The sequence below is a fragment of the Capra hircus genome, chromosome 7, assembly GCF_001704415.2.
Source record: "Capra hircus breed San Clemente chromosome 7, ASM170441v1, whole genome shotgun sequence".
NCBI lineage: Eukaryota > Metazoa > Chordata > Mammalia > Artiodactyla > Bovidae > Capra > Capra hircus.
In genome coordinates, this window is record NC_030814.1 from 8,346,495 (window position 1) to 8,363,770 (window position 17,276).

Below are 17,276 nucleotides of genomic sequence, written 5' to 3' on the forward strand. Positions count from 1 at the left end.
GGTAGCAGGAGGTGCGTTAGTCAGCAGTTCCTTTTCTCCCTTGGACTTCTCAGCAGGGGTCACAGAGTGTTGAGGCTTTCTTTTCCTTAGGGGAGGGAGGAGAGTGGGAAACAAACAGTTTTATGTAGAAGTGTGAATGAATGGCCTATTTTAAAGCCAGAAGATTTCACGTAAAGATCTGGGGTTTCTCCTTAAAAATAAAAGCATCAGGAAGATATGGCAGCATCAGGATTCCCTCCCAGCAACTGACAACCAGGACTGGCTGTGCTTTCTTCAGGGCTGACTGTCTCCAGCTCACCCCAGCCGGTCACACACAGCTAAGTGCCTGGCCCCAAGGAGCTTCTGACTCTGCCATCTCTGGGTGAGTGGTATCAAGTCAAGTCACCTAACGCTCATTGAACAGTGTCTACAAGCAAGGCCAGTGCCTTAAAACTGGGGGACAAGTTCAGGGGGAACGGCTGGGAGCTGCAAGACACAATGGAGGCAATAGGTCTGAAGAGCCAGACAGAACCTGTGAATTCATCGGGACCTGATCACATTCTAACCAAGGCAGACAATGGGTCAGAGAATTTGGAAATTAGTTATAAATAAAAGAAAAAGAAAAATCCGTCTTCAGCTGAATAATGATTTCCCTTGAATTTTAACTAAAATGATTAAATAAGAACAGAGGTCCAAGAATCCAAAAAATAGAATTCTCCTATTCACTCAGGTACTAACTTCTTTTTCAACGTGTAAGCAGCGCTAAGCCTTGCCTGGCTTCAGGTCCCGTGTCCATACAAGGAGACAACAGGACTCCTGTGTGAGCAGCAGTCGCACAGGTACAGAGGGATGGAGCAAGACCGCGTGATGGGGCCGGGGTCGACGCCTAAGGAAAAGGACAGCGGCTGGTCTATTCTAGGTCGCTACCTCCAGGAGGACTTGCGCTTGGGGTTGCCAGGTTGTTCCCACTTTGCCAGAGCAGCCAGAAATGTGTGCACGTTTTAATTTGAAATGTCTGACTTTCAAAAATACAATGGACTGATTCAAAATTCTAAATCCACCACAGAAGCCAACCCTGCACAGTGAAGCAAAGTATCTCTAGGCAACACTGGCTCTCGGGCCCTCCGTGTGGGCCCCTGGACTAAATTCAACACCAGGGTTTTCTTCTTTTAAGCACTTGAGGAGAAGCGATCATCTTTGGGAAGAAGAGAGCAGTGTAGGTGGGTATGTTTCCAGTGGAAAGGCTCAGAAAGATCAACATTCGCTGAGGGGCCCACTGTGCCAGCCTCCTCGGAGTTTCGCGTTTTCCGAACACGAAGCAAGACACATGGGCAGACGCGCTGTGCCAGCATCACTCGCGGAGACTGAGCGAGAAGGAGCTGCTGGGGAGGCGAAAAGGGAGCGGGAGGTGGAGTTCCTCTCCAGGGGAGGAGAATTACACCCGTTTCTAGGAAAGCCTAAGAGGAAACAGGTAAGAACATTTTAAAGACATACTATGTGACAAGTGCTTCCTCTATCTCATTCCGTGCCTACATCTTTTAAGGCAGAGGCCGGTATCACCTATCTTTAGAGAGGCAACAATTCACCGTGCGTTTCTCATGTACCAAATGCAGTGTGCATTGGGCTTATAGGGACAACAGTTGACCGTGCTCTGTGCGTTTCTCATGTACCAAGTGCAGTACAAAGGGATTTAAATTACGTCTTATTTTCCCAGCACTGTGAGAGTCTCTTATGGCCAATCTCCAGACGAGAAAAGACCAGAGGGACCCAGCAACACGGCCCCAAATCCTCAGGTAATTAATTAGCAGTGGGATTCCAGCTGCGGTCTCTGTCTACACAGCACTCACTCATCACATTGCTCTGCTTCTCTAAAACGTCAGGGGAAACTGATTCAAGACCGCACTACCAGAAAGCAACAGTAGAGTGGAGATTCCATCACAGCTTGGAGCCCTCGGGGCCTCTGGCTGCTTATCCTACTTTCTCTCCCCTGGTAGCACCATCCTCAGGGGCGAAGCCCCTTAAGTTTTCATTTCCGGAACATGGCATACACAATCCCTGGCTCCCCGTGAGAGTGAAAGCAACACTGGGCTAAGACAGAGAACGTTTAATAACCCATGTTTTTCCTTCCCCAAATGAGGCAAAAATATTGGAGGGTGTGAATGACGCAGTACTTAAAAACCAAACAAATGTCAAGCATCCAAAAAAGAGTGCTAGTGCACTGAGTACATTTCTCTACTCAGTTTGCCACTTGCTTCCAGCGTGAGAAAAATATTAAGACATTATTTCTGAGTACAAACAAGATGCAAAAATAAGCTAAGTATGGAAATCTGCTTCGAGCTAGGTACCAACAATGAGCTAGCTAGCACCAACAATGAGCACGTACTATGTGCCAGACACTATTCTAAGCACTCTGCTTATCTCATTTCACCCTCACCACGGCCCAGCTGCTCAGATGCAAACTATGAGATACAGAAAAGGCTGAAGAGCCTGCTCCAAGGGGCACAGTTAAAAAGGGATGGATCCAGCTTTTGAGCTCAGGCCTGTGCTCCCAACTCTTTAACAGCCTCTCAAAATTGTCAAGTGCCCAAAAACAAGGTCTCATTTCGCTAGGTACATCATGATCTGCAGAATTTAAAGATTCTTCCTTTCCTTTGGTCCCGTCCCATTATCCTAAAGCACATAATTCACCTAGAGTAATTCAAACAGATATTCTTAGTACTTAAACCGTACCTGTAGAGATCTTTTTACTATGTGTTAATTCTCATATATTGGTAGGGACCTAATGAACACAGATACTGAAAATCACAAGAGGGTGCTTGGAACTACACATTTAATAAACTGTTAACTAAATGGATATACTCACAAACCAAGACAGGTATTTATATGAGGCAGAATCACACAGTGTCTTAATAAATGTCTGGTGAATGAAGGAATGAATATTGTATCTTTTAAAATTAATTTATTTATTCGTTCAACAAATATGTATGTGGTGTTCAGGCACTGTTGCAGGCAATGGAGATACAGCACCAAGCCAAGCAGACAAATACCTACCCTCATGGAGTTTACATTCTAATCCAAACAGAAAATAAATATGTTAGATATTTAATATGTTAAATATACAAACAAACAAACAAAACTGAGAGGAAAAAAAAGCAAAGAAAGTGTACTGGGACAGTTGAAAGTAGTTTTGCAGTTTTACGTAGGTATGCAAGGGAAGGCATCCCTGATATAAAGTGCTTTTTTCACCTTTTAATTGAAATATAGTTGATTTACAACATTGTATTAGTTTCTGGTTTATAGCCAAGTGATATATATATATATATATATAAATATATATACACACATACATATACATATAGCTTTTCATGAGCTTCCCTGGTGGCTCAGATGGTAAAGAATCTGCCTGCAATGCAGGAGACCCAGGTTCAATCCCTGGTCAGGAAGATTCCCTGGAGAAGGAAATGGTAACCCACTCCAGTGTTCTTGCCTAGATAATCCCATGGACAGAGGAGCCTGGTGGGTTACAGTCCATGGGGTCACAAACAGTTGGACGCGACTGAGCAACTAACACTTTCTTTCATAGCTTTTCATATTCTTTTCCATTATGGCTTAGTGTAGGACACTGAATATACCTCCCTGTGCTATATGGTAGGACTTGGTTGTTTTCCTATATAGTAGTTTGTATCTGCAAATCCTGAACTCTTAGTTTATCCCTCCCTTACCCCTTTGGTAACCATAAATCTGCTTTCTATGCCTGTGAGTCTGTTTCTGTTTTGTAAACAAGTTCATTTGTATCATACTTTTAGATTCCATATAAAGTATTATCATATGGTACTTTTTTCTCTCTGACTTTCTTCACTTGGTCTGGAAATCTCTGGATCCACCCATGTTACTGCAGATGGCATTAATTCATTCCTTTTATGGCTGAGTAGTATTCCACTGAGAGTCCCTTGGACTGCAAAGAGATCCAACCAGTCCATTATGAAGGAGATCAGTCCTGGGTGTTCTTTGGAAGGAATGATGCTAAAGCTGAAACTCCAGTACTTTGGCCACCTCATGGAAAGAGTTGACTCATTGGAAAAGACTCTGATGCTGGGAGGGATTGAGGGCAGGAGGAGAAGGGGACGACAGAGGATGAGATGGCTGGATGGCATCACCGACTCGATGGACGTGAGTTTGAGTGAACTCTGGGAGTTGGTGATGGACAGGGAGGCCTGGTGTGCTGCGATTCATGGGGTTGCAAGGAGTTGGACACGACTGAGTGCCTGAACTGAACTGAACTGAGTATTCCACTGGGTGTATACCTATACCACATCTAGATCCATTCATCTGGTGATGGACATTTAGGTGTCTTCCGTACCATGGCTATTATAAGTAATGTTGCTATGAACATCAGGGTGCATGTATGTTTTTGAATTAGAGTTTTTTCCAGACATACGCCCAGAAGTAGGGTTGTTGGGTCATATAGCAACTCTATTTTTAGTTTTCTAAGAAATGTCCATACTATTTTCCATAGTGGCTACACCAATATACATTCCTGCCAGTGGTGTAGGTGGGTTCCTTTTCCTTCACATCCTCTCCAGCATGCTGTTTGTAGACTTTTTAATGATGGCCATTGACTAGTGCGAGGTGATATGTCACTGTAGTTTTGCGTTTCTCTAATAATTAGTGATAATGAGCATCTTTTCATGTGTCTATTGGCCATCCATATGTCATCATTGGAGAAACGTCTATTCAGCTCTTCTGCCCATTTTTTCATTGGGCTTTTTGTTGGTGGTACTGCTATTGAGTTATATGCACTTTATTTTTTGGAAATTAATCCCTTGTCTGTCATATCATTTGTATATGTTTTCTCCCAGTCTGTAGGTTGTCTTTTTGTTTTACTTATGGTTTCCTTTGCTGTGCAAAAGCTTGTAAGTTTGATTAGGATTTATTTTTGCTTTTATTTCTATTGCCTTGGGAGACTGTCAGTGCTTTTAAAATATTGAGCTTGGTAAGTATTTTTTACTCACTATTAAACATTTAAATATTTAGTTCCCCTATATGTGGGGTAAAGTCAGGCTAATCATATATTCGATTAATAATGCTGGTTATTTGTTATGCTATGTATGACAGATGTGATTTTTCTAGATTCTTCCAGGATAAACTGTGGAAAATTATAAAGCATGATAGAACATAGGATAACTTACAAACCACTAAAGACAGGTCCAGCTCATTATGTTTTGCCTATTTATATCGATGTCTGATGCATCAAAACTGGATGTATCTCTAAATCAACTCTAAATAAATAAGTAAAACGCCATCTGGAGCCTCCTTGAAAATAATCCACCCTTGCAGATTCTTGCTGTCCTTGTGTGACCCCTATCGAGCCTGAGTAATGTTTGAGGCAAAGACTCTGTGACATGGTCTGTTACCCACGCACAACCCTCCCTAGTGTCAGCAAAGCAAATCATGGTGCAAAGCACTCACGACCGGCAAGCAGAATAAGCACTTTTGATTGTTTTCATCTCTCTCTCTAAAATATGAAGATTCACTAATAAAAAAAAACTAGCACTAAATCAAAATAATTTCACAATATCAAGGGCTTGAAAATGGATATTATGGAACTTGGGTTATAATTAGGGCTGTGATTATCACTCAAGATACAACCATCTGCAGCTAATTTTATATGAAAGGTGATAAAAAGCCTTATGTACCTTCTCAGGGTTCACCAGCCTTATCAGTACTTAGTACTGTGAAATTTCCCATTGGGCTTGGCAAACATACTTAAAAGGCTTTATTTTTTTTCCATTTTTATTATCATTTTATTTGTCCACAGAGAAATTTTTATCAAGCTTTCAGTCTATGAATTTGTCTTCATTCATTCATTGCTTCCTACAATATGGGTCCACTTCAAAAATAAGTATTTGAAAGAAATTATTTTGTTTTTTAAACCAGGTGGTGAACTGATGAAGAATCTGCCTGCCAATAAAGGAGACACAAGAGATGTGGGTTTGATCCCTGGGACAGGAAGATCCCCTGGTGAAGGAAAATGGCAACCCACCCCAGTATTCTCGCCTAGAAAATCTTATGGGCAGAGGAGCCTGGCAGGCTACATACAGTACATGGGGTCGCAAAGAGTCAGACACGACTGAGCATGCACGCCTGCATGCAAGCATTAGTTAGTAGTTTCTCCCTTTGTCATACATTTCAGTTATCTTTCTGATTTTAAACTCACTTTCACATACAATATATGGTTGTGCTCTAGTAACAGAAATGTGTGACTTGGATATTTAAAGATATATCCTAAACCTAATAATCACAACTGTAAGCCTTCTATATCTATTTGAATATGTATATTTACCACTTAGAACATCTAAGTTCCTAATTTATAATTTTATAAATTCTAAATTTATAATTTTTATAATAATTCATAATTAGGCACATGGAGAACCACCCAAATTCATTAGCAATGAAACCATTCAAGTACTTAGCCCTCATCACTTCAGCTCTACTCAAGATATTTCACTCCAGTTTCTAATAGCTAAATGTCACAGTTCCATGCCAAACTACATCAAGGACTTTGCTGGCACCAGTGTGCCTACTTTAGAATGAGCAATACTTCAGAGTCATCAGAATTAACCATCCACTAAATTCAATTTAATAAGGCTACATCATCCTCTGTGTCTCACCTTCATGCACAATTTATTATAATTTTATATGAAAAGCTAAAAGCTCCGGACACACATATGCTATCTTGTTCCTGAAAAGACAGCCCTTTTCTTGAGCACTTTTAAGAGACTGGATAGCAATTCAGACCATAATTGGGTACCTTCTCAGAGCATCTGACAGACTGCACGTTGAAAAAGAGATTAAAAAGATGAAATGTCAGGGTATTCCAATTGTGAGAAGTCCCTGAATTCTCCTTCAGCCCTTCAGCCCTGACAGAATGAGAAGCTTCAAATGAGGCCTCCCAGGGTTTTTCTGAAAGGAGACACAGTCCCTGGCTCTCCTCCAGAGCACCTACCTCAGAGCTAGGGAACATGTGAACTGCCTTATGTGATTTCAGAGTGAGCCTGGAAATGCATCTAGTCTGCCTGTATGTCTTTTCTTAACTTATTTTTTATTACTGTCTTCTGTTTTGCAAGGAAGGAAGACAACAGATGCTGCAGTGCACAGAGAAATTTAAGAAGTCTTTACTTAAAGAAATAAAGAAGTGAGTATCCACTACTCCCATATTTCTGACCTGTCCCTCTCCTACTCCCTTATCCCTTTGGTAACCATAAGTTTGCCTTCTGCGTCTGCCAGATTGTTTCTGGTTTTTATACTGATACATAAAATAGATAAGCAACAAGGATTTACTATATAGCACCAGGAATTATACCCAATACCTATCATGGAATATATTCTGCCAAAAAAATAAATATGTTATACACCTGAAACTAACACAATATTGTAAATCAACTCTACTTCAATAAAAAAAGGATGGAAAGGAAAAGAAAGAAGAAAACTATAAGTAAGGACTGTCAAGAAAATCTATAATGGAGACATTAAGAAGGATGTAACATCTTTTGTTGACCTCTAGGTAAAATGGTGCATCTCAGGTTATTTTAAATTCAGGATAATGGCTACCTTGAGACGTGCTAGTTAGAGGTAAGTGGTGCAGATACAAAACTCCTACATTTAAAAAACAGAAACTCTAAGGATGGGGGAACTGAATCTTTTCTATGCTGACCTAATTTATTAGGTCGGTCACTTGTTACCAACTAGATACACAGGTGTGCACTGATCTTTTAAAAAGGCTGTATTTTCCACTGGAAAAGCAGAGACTAATCCCAAGAGAGTCATTTTTCCGGCAGTACCAGTGTCCAAACAGGTATCTACAGTGGGCAAGTCAGCAGCCGCCACGCAGGCCTGAGGTTTCCAGCAGTGCTGCTGTGGTACTCAGCCTAGTCTTACACATTGAACAATAACTCAAATCCATCACAAGATCACTTGTCAGTCCTCCTCGGTTAAATGGGTCTTTATTTTTAGAGAACAATGGGAATTATAGGAAACCGGGAGGTCTTACATCACAGAACTATAAATAGTTGCTGTTAAATGCAGCCTCAATGTTTTTGTTTTTCAATTTCAAAATGAAGTTGATGTTTGAGAGGGGTTATTCTTCATCTGCTGAACAGTTTGTGATGTCATCTCATCTAGGTGATTAAGGACCTATTTAGTTTTTTCAATCAGACAAATCACTAGCTCTCAACAGGAATTTTAATCAGAAAGATTGCTGTGCTGAGATTGTCCCCAGCTGAACAGAATGCTACTGACCTTTCCTTCACAGGAAATTTAAATTTGTATCATTTGGCTGGTTAGGATTTCTGCCATTTCCCTGTAGATCAAGATTAGGGATGAACTTTCAGGTTCAGTCATACATTAAAAACACAAACATGTAAGCTGTGAAAAGCCAGAAGTAGAATGATGTCTTTCCCCTGATGCAAAGGTCACTGCTGTTATTTCTCATTCATTTCAGCTGACCACAGGCTTCTACACTTACTGCCCCCATTTAGGGAACTCAAATTGGAAAATGATCATACTTATGGGCCTTCAGCATATTCACTGCATTAAGATTATCTGCTATATTTAACTTGGCTCTCTCATTTGTATGTTAAAGGAAAAATTTTTTTCCCTTGTGATAAACTAAACAAGACATTTTTTTAAGTGTGTAAATGAGGTTATATTTATTAGAAGGATTCTGTCTTGGTCTAGAAAGTTCCTGCCTTGTACCATCAAGGGAACAAGCAAAAAAAATTAAGTAAATATTCCCTAGAGAAACCTGCTCCTCTCAGTATAAGCAATTTTAGGGTACAAACCCATAAAACTGCCATGACATCAAATTATAAATTAAGTAGTTTAGGAAATCACACAGAAAACAGATCCTCGATCCCCAAAGGGTCAATAAAAAGTAACTTAGGAAAGCTAGTTACCATGATCTCCAATTTTAAATTTGCAATAGCTTTAATATTTCCAAAAGTGAATTCATAGGTATATAATTATGAAATACTGCAATCTCTTAGGATCCTATAAAATACTAATTAATGATTTAGGACTAACAGATAAAAGGTTAAAAAGTTTTACCCTAGAATTATACTAAAAATGAAGCAGATTTAATAACCAAAAAAAGGACCAAGGACCAAAGCTTTATTATACCTTATTTAAAATGTTGTTTGAAACCAAGATAGCTTACATTTGTTTCTACCTCAAGCTTACATTTATTTCTACCTCAGACTGAGCCTCTAAATAAAATTTCAACTTAAATCTGTTTATCTACACTACCATAACTGATTCCAAGAGGACACACATTTAATTATCACTACATATCTGAAAACATTAAGAATATACTTAAGAAGTCTAACCCATTATAACTAACCTACAGGTCTATACTATAGGTAGCAATTTAGATATGCCTTTTTAAAGTTTATCTAAAAATTATGTAATTCTATTAATTTTGCAATTTTAATAAAAGATGCTTTGTGGTTTAGTCATGAAAGGGCAGGGGTTTTGTGTATTTTTCTTGAATAAATTTAAATCAGTGAGCTAGAAACTTTCATCTTAATAAAAAGATTTGATCATGCATTTTTTAATAAATTGACTTCACTATTAAAATAAAGCACACAAATTAGAAAGAGGAAAGTCATTTCAGCAATCAGCTAGGATCAAACGCACAACTTCTTGGTATACTTCCTAGGAAGCTGATTCAGATTTGACATCAGCCATATCACTTCTATTGTACAATAACATATATGAAAGATATCTTGAGAGAATAATTTTTGCTTCATAACAGAAGAAAATGCCCCAAACTGTTTTTAAACCTAGTTTTCATGGTCTGTGACACATTATGGCATTTTTTTAATTATAAAAAATAAATACAAGAAAATTAGTAAAAGTCGATAAAAATGAATGACGCAAACATCCTTAATTACATTCCAAAGGCAAATAGATGTCTGTCTGTTTATCATAAGTAAGCTGGGGAAAAAAAAAAAAAGAGTATTGCACCATACACTGTGCTAAGCGACTACATGTTAACCTGGTTCATATCCTCCACAATAAATTTTTAAAAACTGAGTCTCAAAGACAGTCCCTCAAGGTCATACAGCTGCAAGTGTCAGAACCAGGGTTCAGCTCAGAATTCAAATCCAAGTTTTATCTTATTTCAACCCCCATGTTCTTTCCATTGCATATTCTGCTGTTTGATTTCAAACTGACCTGGCTTCTTACAGTCAGGCAGCTTTCAATGCAATGACGGACCTTAGCAGCACTGTACAGCTAAGCTGCATGCAGAACCAGACAACTGCTTCCCTAAGTTCACCTTGCTCTTTCCCTGGAGGTTTCCTCCCACTGCCCTACCGTGGAATTCTGGGTAGGACACTCTGGTCCCTCTCTAAGCGATTACAAGAAGTGCCACGCTAAACAGTGCATGCAAAGAGATTTTAAAGTCACTCTAGCATAATTATCCTAATCAACAAAAACCAACTACAGCTCAATCAAACTTTCGAGAAGAAAAGCTTGTGTGGGAGTTAAATAAATTACAGCAGTAAGGTCAGGCTTTTATAAGATGTTCTAGATTCTATCACCTTGCTCTAATTCTTGCATATTTCAGCAGTCACTTTTTTTGTGTGTGTGTGACTGCTGAATAACAAGTTATTTTAAAAAAATCCCAAGATGGTTACAAAAGTACTGTTAACACACAGTGCATCCACATATAGCCCACAGCACTGAGGACATTGGAATAAACTTGGAACTCTGCAATTGAAAAGTTATTTTAAAATCTAAACCAGGCGATAATTTTTAAAAAGGGCAGGAGGGGGTAAGCGTAACTGAAGCAACTTAGATTTGTTTTCTGTTTCCATACTGTTTTCCTTGCTCCCTTCCTTTCTGACACTATCAGTGGGTTTGAACAAATCTAGACCAATTATTCAGAAACCCTCACACATGCTCACTTGAACATTCTGAGGCCTTTTATTTACATCATTTCCTCAAACGTTAATTGAAATTATTTACTTGCAAAGAGTCTCTCTTTTCAGAAAAATAATTTCAAAGATTCTTAACTAGTGCTATTCAAGAACAGCACAAGAATAGCACATCAATAACTGCATTTAACTATTATCAAGTTGTTGCACCAATGATAAAACTACAATGACAACCCAAGTCTGTGATATCTTTGGTTATATGTACACAAAACAAAGAGAATGAACTATTTGGCTAAAAGAAAACTCATATTCTGAACATGAACTGTTAGCCTTAAGAGCTACCTAGTACCTGATTTGCTTCAGAGTCACAGCACTGTGTGTACACAGTAAACTCTCAGTACAGAACTTGCATAAACCTAATCTAGGGCATAGCCAGAGTAAATAAATGTACTAACCCTATAACAGTAACTGATTTCAAAACAAAACACTGATAGAATGAGTATTAAGCATGGCAAGTATGAGGCAGACGTAGAGAAAGGACAACAAAATTTCCCAGGTACACTGAATGCAAGACTGTGAATGGGGAGTTATTCATTAACCAGCCCACATAAAGAGGCTTGTTAGTACAAATTTTTGTGGAGCAATCAACTGCACAGAAGGTTTTTATAAACTCTGATTGTGTATCTAAATTCGAATGAATGGAATACTGCTTTGAAAAGCCTTTAGGTACAAAATGTTTTGAGAATTTCTGTAATTTCTAAAAGGTCCAATCACACACTCAGCAGAGCCCTCTTCCACAGCCAATTTTCCATTGCCTCAGCTGTTTTTATTAAAACTAGCAGCTACAGAGGAATAGTGAATGCAGACTTAAGCTAAACAGGCTATTTTGCCTTTCCATTTGCAACTAAGTAAAATTTGATTGTTAATTTTCTTTTGCCAGCTTGCCCATTTTTCACATATATCACAAAGTTGCAAAGGTAGGAATTAATATCATTTGGGGGGCTTCCCAGGTGGTACAGTGGTAAAGAGTCCACCTGCTAGAGCCACAGAAGACTCAAGCTTGATCCCTGGGTCGAGAAGATCCCCTGGAGAAGGAAATGGCAACCCACTCCAGCATCCTTGCCTGGAAAATTCCATGCACAGAGGAGCCCGGCGGGCTACAGTCCATTGGGTAGCAAAGAGTCAGACATGACTGAGCACAACAAGATCATTTTGAAGCTTCGTCACAGAATGAAGAATTCTACAGCTGTGCATTAAAAAAAGACAAATTTGCTTTTACTTCACAAAGTATGAAAAAGCTGCACTAGTCATAATAAATTTTTAGACATAATATCAAAAGATGGCTAACATGTTTCTATAGGAAAAACGAAGATAAGCTGAATTCTCAACAGTCCTTGTCAGTTTGCAAAGGGGCTAGATGACAATAAGGGCATTGTTTGCAACTCAGGAAAACTCCAGCAGAAAAAATTGAAAATTTTCCCTCTGGGTTCTCAGCGTGTCATAGGCAAAGCAAAAACAACCCTAAAGAACAGAAACACACACTAAAAACAGGAAGGGGCATTGAAATGACAGCCACACAAGTCTAATGGAGAGAGACAAACATGCAGGTATGGTATATGCAAATATTTTCTTCCTCATAAGGAGAGTAAAGGAACAATGAAAATAGATCTCCTTTCTTATTAAGTAGAAGTAACATGTATGCCTTACAGAAGGTTAACTGGGCGGCCTGTAGCTAACTGCAGCAAAGTTAACTGCAGCAATTACGGTAATCCCACTTATCCAAGAATGTATTTCAAAATACCCCACACCCTCCCCGGGAATGCCTGAAACCTTGGACAGTACCAGACCCTATATGTACTCTGTTTTTTCCTATACATGATTGCCTACGAGAAAGTTTAATTTACAGACTAGACACAGAAAGAGATGAACAATAATAACTATTACTACTAATAAAAAAGAACAATTATAACAATATACCCTAACAAAAGCTATGTGAATGAAGTCTCTCTCAAAATAGCTTACTGTGCAAATTCAATGCCTTTCCATTTTAACTAAGCACTTATCACGCAATCACGACCATAACTTTTGCAGTCTGCAGTGTGACAGCAAAGCCACCAAGTTTCTTTTTCCTTATAATTTCACCGGTAGAGACTTGCTCTTCCCGTAGACCTGTAGATCTCAAGTCACCTCAGTGTATGATCTTTTTTTTTCAAGTCAAGAACGTTAACCATTTCACTTGAAGGCAGCACTTTTCAGCTTCTCTCTGGTGCGACTGAATCGCCAGCATCACTACTCTTGCATGTTGGGGCCATTACCAAGTACAACAAATTACATAAACATAAGGACAGCAACACCTCCTGCCCTTTCGCGTGGGTAGCCAAGATGGCGGCTGTGTGGCTAACCCGCGGGGCGCTGGCAAGACCACGCGAGAGTTCGTCACGCTACTCAGCACAGGGGTGCCACTTTAAACGCAGGAACTACTTCCGGAATTTTCCGTTTAATATTTTCATAGCTCAGGTGACCTCTCAGGGTGCCACTATAAACGCAGGAACTACTTCCGGAATTTTCCGTTTAATATTTTCATAGCTCAGGTGACCTCTCAGGGTGCCACTTTAAACGCATGATCTACTTCCAGAATTTTCCGCTTAATAGTTTTGTACCTCAGTTGACCTCTCAGTGAAGCTGCGGAAAGTGAAACCGTGGACGGAGGAGGAATGGCTGCAGTTATTTCCGGGGTACATTACACTGTAGAGTGTGGGGAGAGCAAGATGGGAGTAAAGATGGACAGGACAGTGTGGATGACCTAGAGAGACCACCTGGGACCACACGTAACTCTGCCCTGAGCTACAGCAGCTGAGCCTAGAGAGGGTGCGGGTCAACTCCGGCTCTTAGAAGTTGGAGCAGCGTCAGGGAGGAGAGGACAAGGAGCTGGAGAGCGAGAAGGATGGGAGGAAGCAGCCACCTTCTAGACACTGGCTGTCACTGTTATTTAGCCCTTTTGTTGACGAAATTCCTGAAAACAAAGTGTATCAGAACAGACTCTGGTTTTACTCTCTCTTCTATTTCAGGATAGGACTGTAATCATATGAATAATTTAGCTGTCACTGCCAGAGAGATGACCAATGGGAAGACATATCCTGTAACGGTGTCACACACCAATGAGATTAGGAATTCTGCCAATCTTTTGTAAAAAAAAAAAAATTTTTTTTCAAATTATCAGACGGCTGCCTGAAAGAACTGGGGGATCCAAAGGAGAAAGCTCTGCAGGGTAGAGCAGTATCATGTTCTTAAAAGACACAACTAACAACCATTACCAAGAACACCACCTCACTCCAGGCACAAAATAATGGATTCTGTAAATGGGATACTCAGCAAATAGTTCACCGCATGGTTCAGAAGTCCCTACCCAAAAACATCTTGTGTGCACAAGGAAAAGTTCACAGATAAAAAGTTCAGAAACCTATCTAGGTAGGTGGATTCTCTTCTACTATCTTTTCTTCCCAAATTGTATCAAGACCTCAAATTAGAAAGCAGAAAGCAAATTGAAGAAATTGAGGAACTTACTGCACTGGAGAGAAAATTACTAGGATAAAAAAAGCAGAATAAGAATCAAAATAACACTGTCCACAATTATTTCTAAATGATCCTTAGTTTTCAACTTTCCTAAATCTCAAGACTGTGTTCAAGCATTATGGATAAAATTCTAAGAAAATGTTTTGGCCTCAACAAGAATTTTCAGGATATAATGGATGTGGCTATTTAGTTCAGTGCTTTTCAAACTCATGGTCATGAGTTTAAAAAACAAGTTTTAAAAAAAACTTAATTGTTATCTCCAGTATAATGTATACTTATTCATATTTCATGCATTTACTATTCTATTAGCAAACTATGGCTCTTGAGAAACCTATATGCAGGTCAGGAAGCAACAGTTAGAACTGGACATGGAACAACAGACTGGTTCCAAATAGGAAAAGGAGTACGTCAAGGCTGTATATTGTTACCCTGCTTATTTAACTTCTATGCAGAGTACATCATGAGAAACGCTGGACTGGAAGAAACACAAGCTGGAATCAAGATTGCTGGGAGAAATATCAATCACCTCAGATATGCAGATGACACCACCCTTATGGCAGAAAGTGAAGAGGAACTCAAAAGCCTCTTGATGAAAGTGAAAGAGGAGAGTGAAAAAGTTGGCTTAAAGCTCAACATTCAGAAAACGAAGGTCATGGCATCTGGTCCTATCACTTCATGGGAAATAGATGGGGAAACAGTGGAAACAGTGTCAGACTTTGTTTTTAGGGGCTCCAAAATCACTGCAGATGGTGATTGCAGTCATGAAATTAAAAGACGCTTACTCCTTGGAAGAAAAGTTATGACCAACCTAGATAGCATATTGAAAAGCAGAGACGTTACTTTGCCAACAAAGGTCCGTCTAGTCAAGGCTATGGTTTTTCCAGTAGTCATGTATGGATGTGAGAGTTGGACTGTGAAGAAAGCTGAGTGCGGAAGAATGGATGCTTTTCAACTATGGTGTTGGAGAAGACTCTTGGGAGTCCCTTGGACTGCAAGGAGATCCAACCAGTCCATTCTGAAGGAAATCAGCCCTGGGATTTCTTTGGAGGGAATGATGATGAAGTTGAAGCTCTAGTACTTTGGCCACCTCATGCGAAGACTCTGATGCTGGGGGGGGATTGGGGGCAGGAGGAGAAGGGGACGACAGAGGATTAGATGGCTGGATTGCATCACTGACTTGATGGACGTGAGTCTGAGTGAACTCCAAGAGTTGGTGATGGACAGGGAAACCTGGTGTGCTGCGATTCATGGGGTCGCAGAGTCGGATATGACTGAGCAACTGAACTGAACTGGCAAACTATATACATGATGTATACAACAAATAAAGAGGTTTGGCGGATAAGACTTTAAAATATTTTAAAGGCAGGTCCAGTCTAATATTTTCTTTCCTCACTCAAGTGGACCGCGTTTGCACCACTTGGGATGTTAAAAGTTCAGAAGACAGCAGTTAACTAATTGGATGTGAGGGGCAACATATGTTCATAACTTACACTCACATACACATTGGAGATTTTGTAGTAGTTTATCCAAAATGCTTAAATTTTAAATGTAGTGCTTTAATATTAGTATAACATACTGCTTTCTAAAGCAGTTGTGAGGTGAATAAAAATAAAGCAAATCAGGGTTTCAAAGATTGTTTTATTCCTGCCCATGCCTGCACTTTATTCAACAACTATTATGTGACAAGCATTTTATATTACATATATCTAATCCTTACAAGAACTATAAAGTAAAATTTATTTTTCCCATTTTATCTAAAAAAAAATGAAATTAAGCTTCATGATCAACCAAATCCTACAAATAAGTGGTAACACGGGATAGGATCTTTAAAACCACAAAATCAAGATGATCACAATTATAGGACCTGATGTGAAGGGTCAAGAATTTTACCTGTTTGGGTATCTTCTTTACAGCTGACTCCTTAAAGCAAAGAGAAGGGAACTGAGAAATAAAATGTTAACAATTAAAAATTCCTTACAGTAAAAAAAATAGCAACAGCTCCCAGACATTTCCACCTGCTTCTCGTCCAGCAAACAGCACTTTTAAGTCCTAGGAAGACGCCTCCAGAAGAGAATTCTGGGAGTGGTTACAGTGGCTAAGTTTCCACTGATGGAGTTGCCCGAAACCTCAGAGCTTCAGATTGTTTCCCAAAACAACATCCTTTAATCCCAAAAGAGAACTTAATAAATATTTTTAGTTATGGCCACAGCAGTTCTGAGAACTTAGCTCCCCAACTAGGGATTGAACCCTGCGTAGAGTCCTAACCACTGGACTACCAGAATTCCCTTAGAAGAGAATGTACCAAGGGTAAGTTCTGGAGCTTGCAGAGCTTGGCATTCATTCTGTCCTCAGCAGGACAGAGAAAGCAAGCTGGCTTCCCTCCCGCCCTTCTCAGCAGGCTGGCTGCGCGGAAGGTCAGTCTTGGACTTCCACTCAGTTTCCAGCTATGTTCCCAAACAGGGCCTGAAACCAGCTACAGGGCCAAAATGCTCATCCCTCGTCCAGACCCATATGTGGCTAGCTATGAAGCCTCTGGACCAACAGATGAGAGGGTGAGGGTGAGCCTCTGTGCTCACAACAGATGAGAGGGTCCACCAGCCTGGGGAAGCTACTTTACAATAAAAAGTGTGTCAAATTAGGAGAAGTGCTAAGTGTAAAATTTTGTTTGCCAGTTGAAATACCATGATTTGAAATTCCACTGCTAAATTCTTCACCAGAAAACATGGGTTAAACTTACAGTAGTGATTCAGCATCATTTCCTTCGCTTGAGACTTTTTAAAAGATCTA